General features: G+C 45.6%; 1 pseudogene; it reads right to left on the reverse strand.

Annotated features, from left to right (window-relative positions):
* Positions 1–8629, reverse strand: part of LOC121649383 — a 543071-nt pseudogene that overhangs the window by 395450 nt on the left and 138992 nt on the right.

The following is an 8629-nucleotide window of genomic DNA, read 5'->3' on the forward strand; positions in this document are numbered from 1 at the left end:
CACGCTCCCGCAGGAGCCATCTCCACAACCGCTCCAAATGCCCGTCACCAGCATGTAGTGAACTCACTCATCGGCACCACGCTCCACCGGAAGCTGCCAACCGGAAGCTCCCCTTCAAAATAACAGCGCCCAATCACAAACACAAGAAAAAAAAATAAATGGCTAAATTCTCCACACCGTGCAAAAACCCCAGGAGATCCTCCAAGATGGTAATAGAAGAAAGCTCCCGGACGAGCCCCCACTTGTTACGACCCAACTTAAGGGGTAGGGAAGGGTGTAACAAAGACACGGTGAGGACAGTTATTTCAAAATAAAAGCACATTTATTTACAATTCCCGTGCGAAGTGATGGACATCCTGTAACACAAAATAAGATGAGCTGGGGTTAGCGGACCTGCAGAAAGAAACAAACTAAAACCTATACCAAACACACACCGAGTGCAAACGAAACACAACCGCCACTCGGTGGTGAAACTAAAAACCCAAACAAAAGCAACAGGCCCATAACTAAAGTGACCGTCGTCACAACACAATAAAACGCTAACCTAGCCCAGCTCTAACACAAACACAAAGTAAACTTAACTCAACACTTAAACACCTATTGTGGAAAGGAGGTGGTCGCGACACACACACACCCGGTGCACAACATGAGGGGGAGAGAGGCCGGAGCCATTCTGGTTTCTCCCCCTCCAGACCTGCCCCGGCTGCAGCCTTTTCAGCCTGAGCTGTCCTTCGGGCTGCAGCCTGACTGGTCCAGAGGGGTGCCAGTCACACAGGGGCGGGGACAAAGGCGCTAGCCCTGGCCACTCAGGGCAGCGCTCTGCCGCCCCCAATCAACACACAAACGGCCTCAGCTGTCTGCAAACAGCAGGGGCCGTAACACTTGTGGTGAAAAAGTGAGTGTTGGATGCTTCTTGTTGATATAAATGTGTATGTATGGGTGTGTGTGTGTGTAAGTGTATGAATATGTATGCATAATGTTGTGTGCATGTGTTGAATATTATTAAATGTACTTAAATTAATAAATGTGAGTTTATGGTTATATATGCAGGTATTACTAAATGTACTGTGCAGCTTTGCATCAGTGTTATGTGGTTTTGTGAGGTGGCAGCTAGAAAAAAGAAAAACAAAAAAGAGTGCAAAGAGAGAAAAAGTGGGAGGAAAACAACAAAAAAAAGGAGGGGAGTGGGTGAAAAAAAGAAAATGAAACCATAAAAAATAAGTCCATTTTTGTGAACATTAGAGACTGGCAGTATTATTGTCTATTGTGAAGAAACATTAAACTCTGTGACTTAAGCCCAGTGAGTCTGATTAGCGTTTATAACACCTGTGCAAAGTGTGCAGAGTGTGGATACATATCTGAGGTCAGTAGAGCAGGGAGTGGTGTTATGGTCACGATGTAGCTGTCCATTAACGTAAAGCTTGTCCACCGAGATGACAGCGCGGGCTCCTCCGTCCAGGAATTTTCTCCTGATGAGGAACAAGATCTTGCGACGCTCCTGGATTTCTCTGGGAAACTGATCGCTCATACTAAGGTCAGTCCCACGAAGCTGTCTGCCGCAGCGCTTCACCTCTTCTTTTTCTTTGTGGAGAACGAATTTAGCTACTATCGGCCTGGGTCTATCCTCCGGTTTTTGTTTCCTCCTATGTGGTGAACTCGATGAAAGGAGATGGCTTTTACCTTTTCCTCTAGAAGTTTCAGGTTGGTTCTGATGAATTTTTTAACAGCTGCCTCTGTATCTTCCTCCACCTGCTCAGGGATCCCTGAAATAATTAAGTTATCTCTCATGCTACGAGCCTGAAGGTCTAGGACTAATTCTTTCATTTTTTATTATCCTCTGATAGTCGGCTTACTCCTTCGGTAAGGGTTTCCACCGAGTCTCTGAGGGCCTTGTTCTCCGTAGCAAGAGCTTCCACCTGCTTTTGGCTTTATTCCAAACTTTCTTTTAAAGATTGAAACTCATGATGAAGAACTTCCAGCAGGGAGAGCCGGGCATCGAGACTGGAAAGCTTCCCGTCGATGGAGATTAAGATATCCGTTGTATCGCTGCCGGTTGGGGAAACTGGGCTGGTCGCTTCAGGGGAATCCGCCAGGCGAACCCTTTTGGAGACGGTTTTGGAGCTCGTCGTCACAGCGTTGGACTTCCCCATCACGATTCGCTGGAAGCTTTCTTTAATGAAATTCATCGGGCTGGTGAGATCTTCTTCACTGTGATCCAGAGTGACTGGGTTGGTGTGGCTTGGGACATCGACCCCTTGTTTTTTTTTATATATATATTATTATTATTATTATTTAAATTTTTCTCTGTTAGCTTGGGGCATTTGTTTGTTTTCAGTAGCGCGCCATGTTGATCCTGCCAAGTCTCGCCGAGTCTCGCGTTACAGCATGCTGTGAAAGGAGCCTCTAAGATATTATCTTATCTTAACGTATCTTATCTTAATTTATCGTATCTTATCTTAAATCTTGCGCCTGCCGTGGCTCTGCAGGATCTTTAACTCCTCCATTGCCAGTCTGTTCTCCGTTGCTTTAACCAGCTCCCCATTCCCTCAGCCACCTCTGTTTCTGATGGGGAGAAGTTCAGCTTCTGGTTTCACTCCTCCTGTAGCAACATTCTGGACTCTGTGGAACCGTTATGAACTTTGAAGACCAGAGCCAAACCTGAACTGAGCCCTGGTTTAATGAGAGGACCCAATCAGCTCAGAGGGACTGCAGGAGAGTGGAAGAAGGACGAACTGCAGGTCTCATTTCATATCTTAAGGAACTGTTGGCAGCTTTATCAGGCTGCTGTTACAGAGGCAAGAAGAGAACATCTGTCAAACGTTTCTAATCACCATGATCCAAGTTCTGTTTAAAACAACAGATTCTGTCCTTGGTGCTCCATATGATGCATCAGTAGAAGCCTCCTCTGGAATGTGTAATACTTTTCTGAATTTCCTAAGTGACAAGGTGGCAAATATTGGGACTGCCATCGCTCCTCCTCCTTCCGACCCGTCAACTCTCGCGTCTTGCTTGGTCGTCTTTGTAAGGTTTGAGCCGGTGGCTCTGTCATCCTTAGATGAGGTCGTCCGGCCGTTTAAGGTATCTGGCTCTCCCCTTGATGCCATTCCTCCTCATCTTTTTAACGTCTTTCCGACTGTCGCTCCTGTGATCCTTGCCATTATTAACGGCAGTATGGTGACTGGTGTTGTCCCCTCTTCTTTTAAACACACATTTGTACAACCCCGGCTCAAACCCTGGCCTTGACGGCACCGTACTGGCCAACTTCAGACCCATCTCCAAGATGCCTCTCGTGTGAAAAATCTTGGAGAAAGTGCTATACTTGCAGTTGAGGTTGTTCTTGGACCACCACAATATGGCTGAGGTCTTCCAGTCTGGCTTCAGATACCTGGATCTGGCTACTTATGTGGTCTTGGTCCTGCTCGACTTAACAGCCACATTCGACACAGTGGACCACAGGATCCTGTTGTCACGGCTCCAAAACTTGGTAGGGATCCAACGTACTGCTCTAGACTGGTTCAGGTCTTATTTGGAGGATAGAACCATGTGTGTCAATATAGCTGGATTTGAGTCTGTTACAAATCCAATATCCTATGGGGCTCCACAGGGTTCAGTTTTGGGGCCCCTCCTGTTTTCAATATATCTGCTTCTTTTAGGGTCTATGCTGAGAAACAATGGCATATCTTTCCATTTATATGCTGATGATAGCCAGATATACCTGCCAGATATAGATGCCTTTTCTCTTATGCCTTTTCTGTCATGCCTCTTTGACATCAAGGAGTGGACGGCCCTGAGTTTTCTGAATTTTAATGAGAAAAATTGAGGCTATAGTGTTTGGGTCAAATGGCCCCAGTTGATCTGTCTGCGCTTCACTGCCAGATATTCCAGGTTAGAGATGTACACCAAGAGTTGGACATTTTCAGTCCTGACCTGACTTCAGGTCAGGACTGAAAATGTCTGGTTCAACACCAGTAAACAATGGAGCAGTAATACATTTATGCAGTCTGATTTTGGGTTTTGCTGTCAGACCTGAGTGTTCAGTGTTCAGACCTGATCCTGTTTTCATCAGAATGTGTCCAGTATGAGCAGCAGGAAGCAGCCAGTTATCCACCGTTTTTCACCAGTTTTCAACCAGACCAGAGTTCACTTCCTTGGTCTGAACACACGTTTGGCCTTGTGTGCATTTAGCCTTTTTGAACGTGAAACTATTAGATTTATGAGGTTGAAGGTAAAACATTTGTGTGTAAAATATTGTTTGTGCATTTATTTTGTGTGTAATTTCTAGATATTTGTGTATACATGCATTTGAACATATATTTGGAAGAACCCAAAGTTACACACAAAAAGGTTTATACAGTTTACAAACAATGTATCACGCACACACAAACACACCCACCTACACACACACACTGGAACTGTAAAACACACACACCTACACACACACACACACAGACCTCGATCCCTATACCAGGATTAACTTTATCCACCCTGTAAATATTACTGTCTGCTGGGAATTCTCTCATTTTTTGTAAATATAGAGGTTAGGGGCAAGGTTTATATAATTTAGAATTTTTATTTTATCTTTATTTTTATCTATTTATATGTGCCTGTTATATTTCTATTTTCTTATTTGTGTGTTTAAGCCGAGAGTCTCCTCAAAATTTCGTTATGCTGCATTATGAATGTTAAAGCTAACCAGTCAATGAGCGAAGTTTCTTCTTTCTTGCTGGTCAGTGGTAGTTTTGGGAAATATCGCCCCCTAGTGGGCAGATGCTGTAACTACATGATGTTGTCAAGGTGGTCTGGTCCACTTTCCCTAAAGAACAAGTCGAAAACAAAACAAACCAAACCAAGGTCCGATCCAGACCTGTTCCTGACCTGTTCCAGACTTGGCCCAGACCTGGTCCAGACAAGTGATTCAGACCTGAGCCTGACCTGATCCAGACAAGTGATCCAGACCTGAGCCCGACCTGATCCAGACAAGTGATCCAAACCTGTTCCTGACCTGTTTCAGACCAGGTCCAGACCTGATCCAGGCCTGTTCCAGACCTGTTCTAGACCTGATCCAGACAAGTTGTCCAGACCTGATCCAGACCTGTTACTGACCTGATTCAGACATGCTCCAAACCTTATCCAGACTTAATCCAGTCCTGATCCAGATTTGTTCCAGACCTAATCAAGACCCAATCCAGACCTGATCTAGACCTGCTCCTGACCTGATCCAGACCTTCTCCTGACCTTTTCCACACCTGCTCCAGACCTTTTCCACACCTGTTTCAGACCCGATCTAGACCTGATTCAAACCTGATCAAGGCCTGTTTCAGACCTGATCCAGACATGTTCCAGACCTTTTACAGGCTTGTTCCAAGCTTGTATTAGACCTGGGTCAGTCCTGATCTAAACTTGATCCAGGCCTTTTCCAGGCTTATTCCAAACCAGATCCAGACCTGATTCAAACCTGATCAAAACCTGTTTCAGGCCTGATCCAGAACAGATCCATGCCTGTTCCAGACTGTTTCCAGACCCGATCAAGACTTGATTCAGATCCGTTCCAAACCAGATCCAGACCTGATTCAAACCAGTTCCAGGCCTGATCCACACATGTTCTAGACCTTTTTTTCTAGGCCTGATCCAGACCCGATCCAAACCTAATTCACACCTGATCCAGGCCTTAATCAGGCTTATTCGGTTCTTGTTCCAGACCTGATCCAGACGTTTTCTAGATCTGTTCCAGACCTGATCCAGACCTAATTCAGTCTGTTTCCAGACCTGTTTCAGACCCAATCAAGACCCGATCAAGACCTGAGCTAGACCTGTCCCAGGCCTGATTTAGGCCTTTTTAAGGCCTATTCCAGACCTAATCCAGAACTGATCCAGACTTTTTTCCAGAACTTATCCAGATCTAATCTAGACATGTTCCAGACCTAATCCAGGTCTGTTCCAGTCCTTTTCCAAACCTGTTCCAGACCTGATCCAAACCTGTTCCAGACACTATCCAAACCTGATCCAGACCTGTTTCAGACCCTATCCAAACCTTTTCCAGGTCTGTTCCAGACTATCTTAAACTGGTCCAGACCTGTTCCAGACCCTATCCAAACCTTTTCCAGATCTGCTCCAGGCTCTATCTTAACCTGTTCCAGACGCTATCCACACCTGATCCAGACCTGTTCCAGACCCTATTCAAACCTTTTTCAGATCTGTTCCAGACTCTATCTTAACCTGTTCCAGACCCTATCCAAACCTGATCCAGACCTGTACCAGACCTGTTCCAGACCCTATCTTAACCTGTACCAGACCTGTTCCAGACACTGTTTTAGATGAAGACGCTTCACTTCAGAAAGAGAAGGTCTGGCCTGTTTTATCTGAGCTACCTGCTCAGATGGGCAGCGGCTTCCTTCATCATCAGTTGTGTAAAACAACAGACTTTGGTAAATGGATTTTTGACCCCTCAAACCTGGTGTGTGACCCCTTCTGGGGTCCCACTCCTCAGCTTGGATGCAGAAAACGATTACATTTCCTGCTGTTCTAACCTTGTTGTTTGTTATCTGTAGCTGAGGAGCACCTGAACCCCAAACCAGGACTTCCAGGAGCATGTCTTCATCCCTCAGCAGCCCGGAAGTGGTCCCATGTGGACCCAAACGTCTCTGTCTCTGGCTCCAGCGCTGCCCCCTTCCCCCGGCCTGTGGACGACTCCCCCTGCTGGTGGTTCTGCTGCTCTGCAGTCTGCTGCTGATGGTCATGCTGCTGCTGTGGAACTACCACTGTCTGCTGGTCTCTCACACCTGCTCCCCACCGGGGGAGGACTGAGAGGAGGCCGAGTCACAACCCCCACCTCAACCTGGTCTGAACCGGTCCTGTTCTGCAAAAATCATCCAAGAAATCTGGAAGTACAACACAAATAAATTTCAATGTTTTAATTTACATGAAACTGAATCGTTGTTTGTTTTAATGTTCATATAAAACTCAGAACCTGCCCAGACTTGTTTTACAACCACAGCTCAGAAAAAACTGCTCAAGCATCTAAATCTAGGCTGACAGGACCTGGTTTCATCCAGCAGAGACAACGTTCTTGAAGGGAAACACCACAAACCCTCCATTATCCCCACAGAACAGGTGGCGGTCGGCTGAGTCCGGCTGTGAAGTGGGGGAAACAGCAGATTCACAGCCGGGGTTAATATGTGGTGGGAAGCCCGGACCAGAGGCGAGGAAACAGGATGAGATTTAAAGAGAAGAGAAGAAGAGAAAGGTCCAGAAAATTGAGAGCCTGACCAGAACTTCAGTGGTGACATGGTTAAATCAGAGTCCAGACCTCATCCTGACTGAGATGCTGTGGTGCAGACCTCAATGATCTGAAGCAACGATGGAAAGAAGAGTCAAGTTAACTTTATTTATAGCATGTTAAAGAACAACAGATGTATGATGCAACATTAAAGTAGCATTGTGTAACTTTCTGACCTGAAGCTGTTCCTGGTGGGTTTTTACAAGACAGAGACAGTTATTATCTACATTCCTGGAGCCGTTGTTGCCCTGCAGCGTCCGGAGGATGAGAACCACTTTCCAGCTTTGTGTTCCAGCCTGGAACGTCAGGTTATAGCACGGCATCACACACCAGTTACTGGATATCTACACACGTGCAGCTGATTCATCAAAGAAATGTAAGAGATGAATCGGTTAATTTGCACGTTCAAACCAGCCAGTATGTTGATATCCAGTTGCCAGTGTGTGACAATGTGCTGTAAAGCGAAATGCTGCTGTAAAAAAGCTGTGAAGTGATTTCTCATCCTCAGAACGCAGCAGGGCAACGGTGGCTCCAGGAATGGCAGGATAGCTCACGTTAAAAGGCACAACTACAGTTAAAAAGATCAATAAGTTGATAAAATTCACTAAAGTAAAAATACAAAATGTTGATCTATGTCATGGCTCTTCAGAGGATGGACTTACTAACATTTATTTAACTTTATATCCCAGTCTGTAAAAGCTTTTAAATAAAAGAAGAGACTTCAGAAGTCCTCCAGCTAGTCCATCTTCTCTACCCCGAAGGTTCTGGACACCCCTTTAAGGACTTCAGCAGCCTGGTGCTTCTGTAAGGATGCCGAAATCTCCTGGAGGGCCTTGGGAACCTCCAGACTTTAAAAAGCAGCTTCCTGCTGATGATGAGTTTAGCATCTGTCTTGTCTGATGGGGGAAGGGAGCTGCTGTAACAAACATACAGCTGCTGCACAGACACCAAAAGACAGGAAACATGAACGGTGCTCCTTCAAAATAAGAGGTGTGCGTTAATCCACGTGTTCATGTTTTTGTGTCTGAGGAGGAGGACCAGGGTGGTTCTTCACCGTGATCAGAAGGAATCAGATGAGATGTGCAGAAAGGATTTATGATCTCTGGAAAAAAGAAGTGACAATGAAAATAACAGAAATGAAAACTAAAATGAACAGGAAGTGAACACATTAAAAAACTTAAAGATCCAGTTTAAACCGGTCGTGTGCTAGGTTGTCTGTCCTGTGTCAACACGACTCTGGTTCATCCCATGAGTTAGGAGCCTTTTTATCTTGAAGGATCCAGAGCTCAGGGATAGGTTCTTCTGGAATTGGTCCAGTACCAGGACTGGACTGCAACTCTGGCCCAGGACCCT

This window comes from Melanotaenia boesemani, chromosome 11 (assembly GCF_017639745.1).
Source record: "Melanotaenia boesemani isolate fMelBoe1 chromosome 11, fMelBoe1.pri, whole genome shotgun sequence".
In the NCBI taxonomy this organism is placed as follows: Eukaryota; Metazoa; Chordata; class Actinopteri; order Atheriniformes; family Melanotaeniidae; genus Melanotaenia; species Melanotaenia boesemani.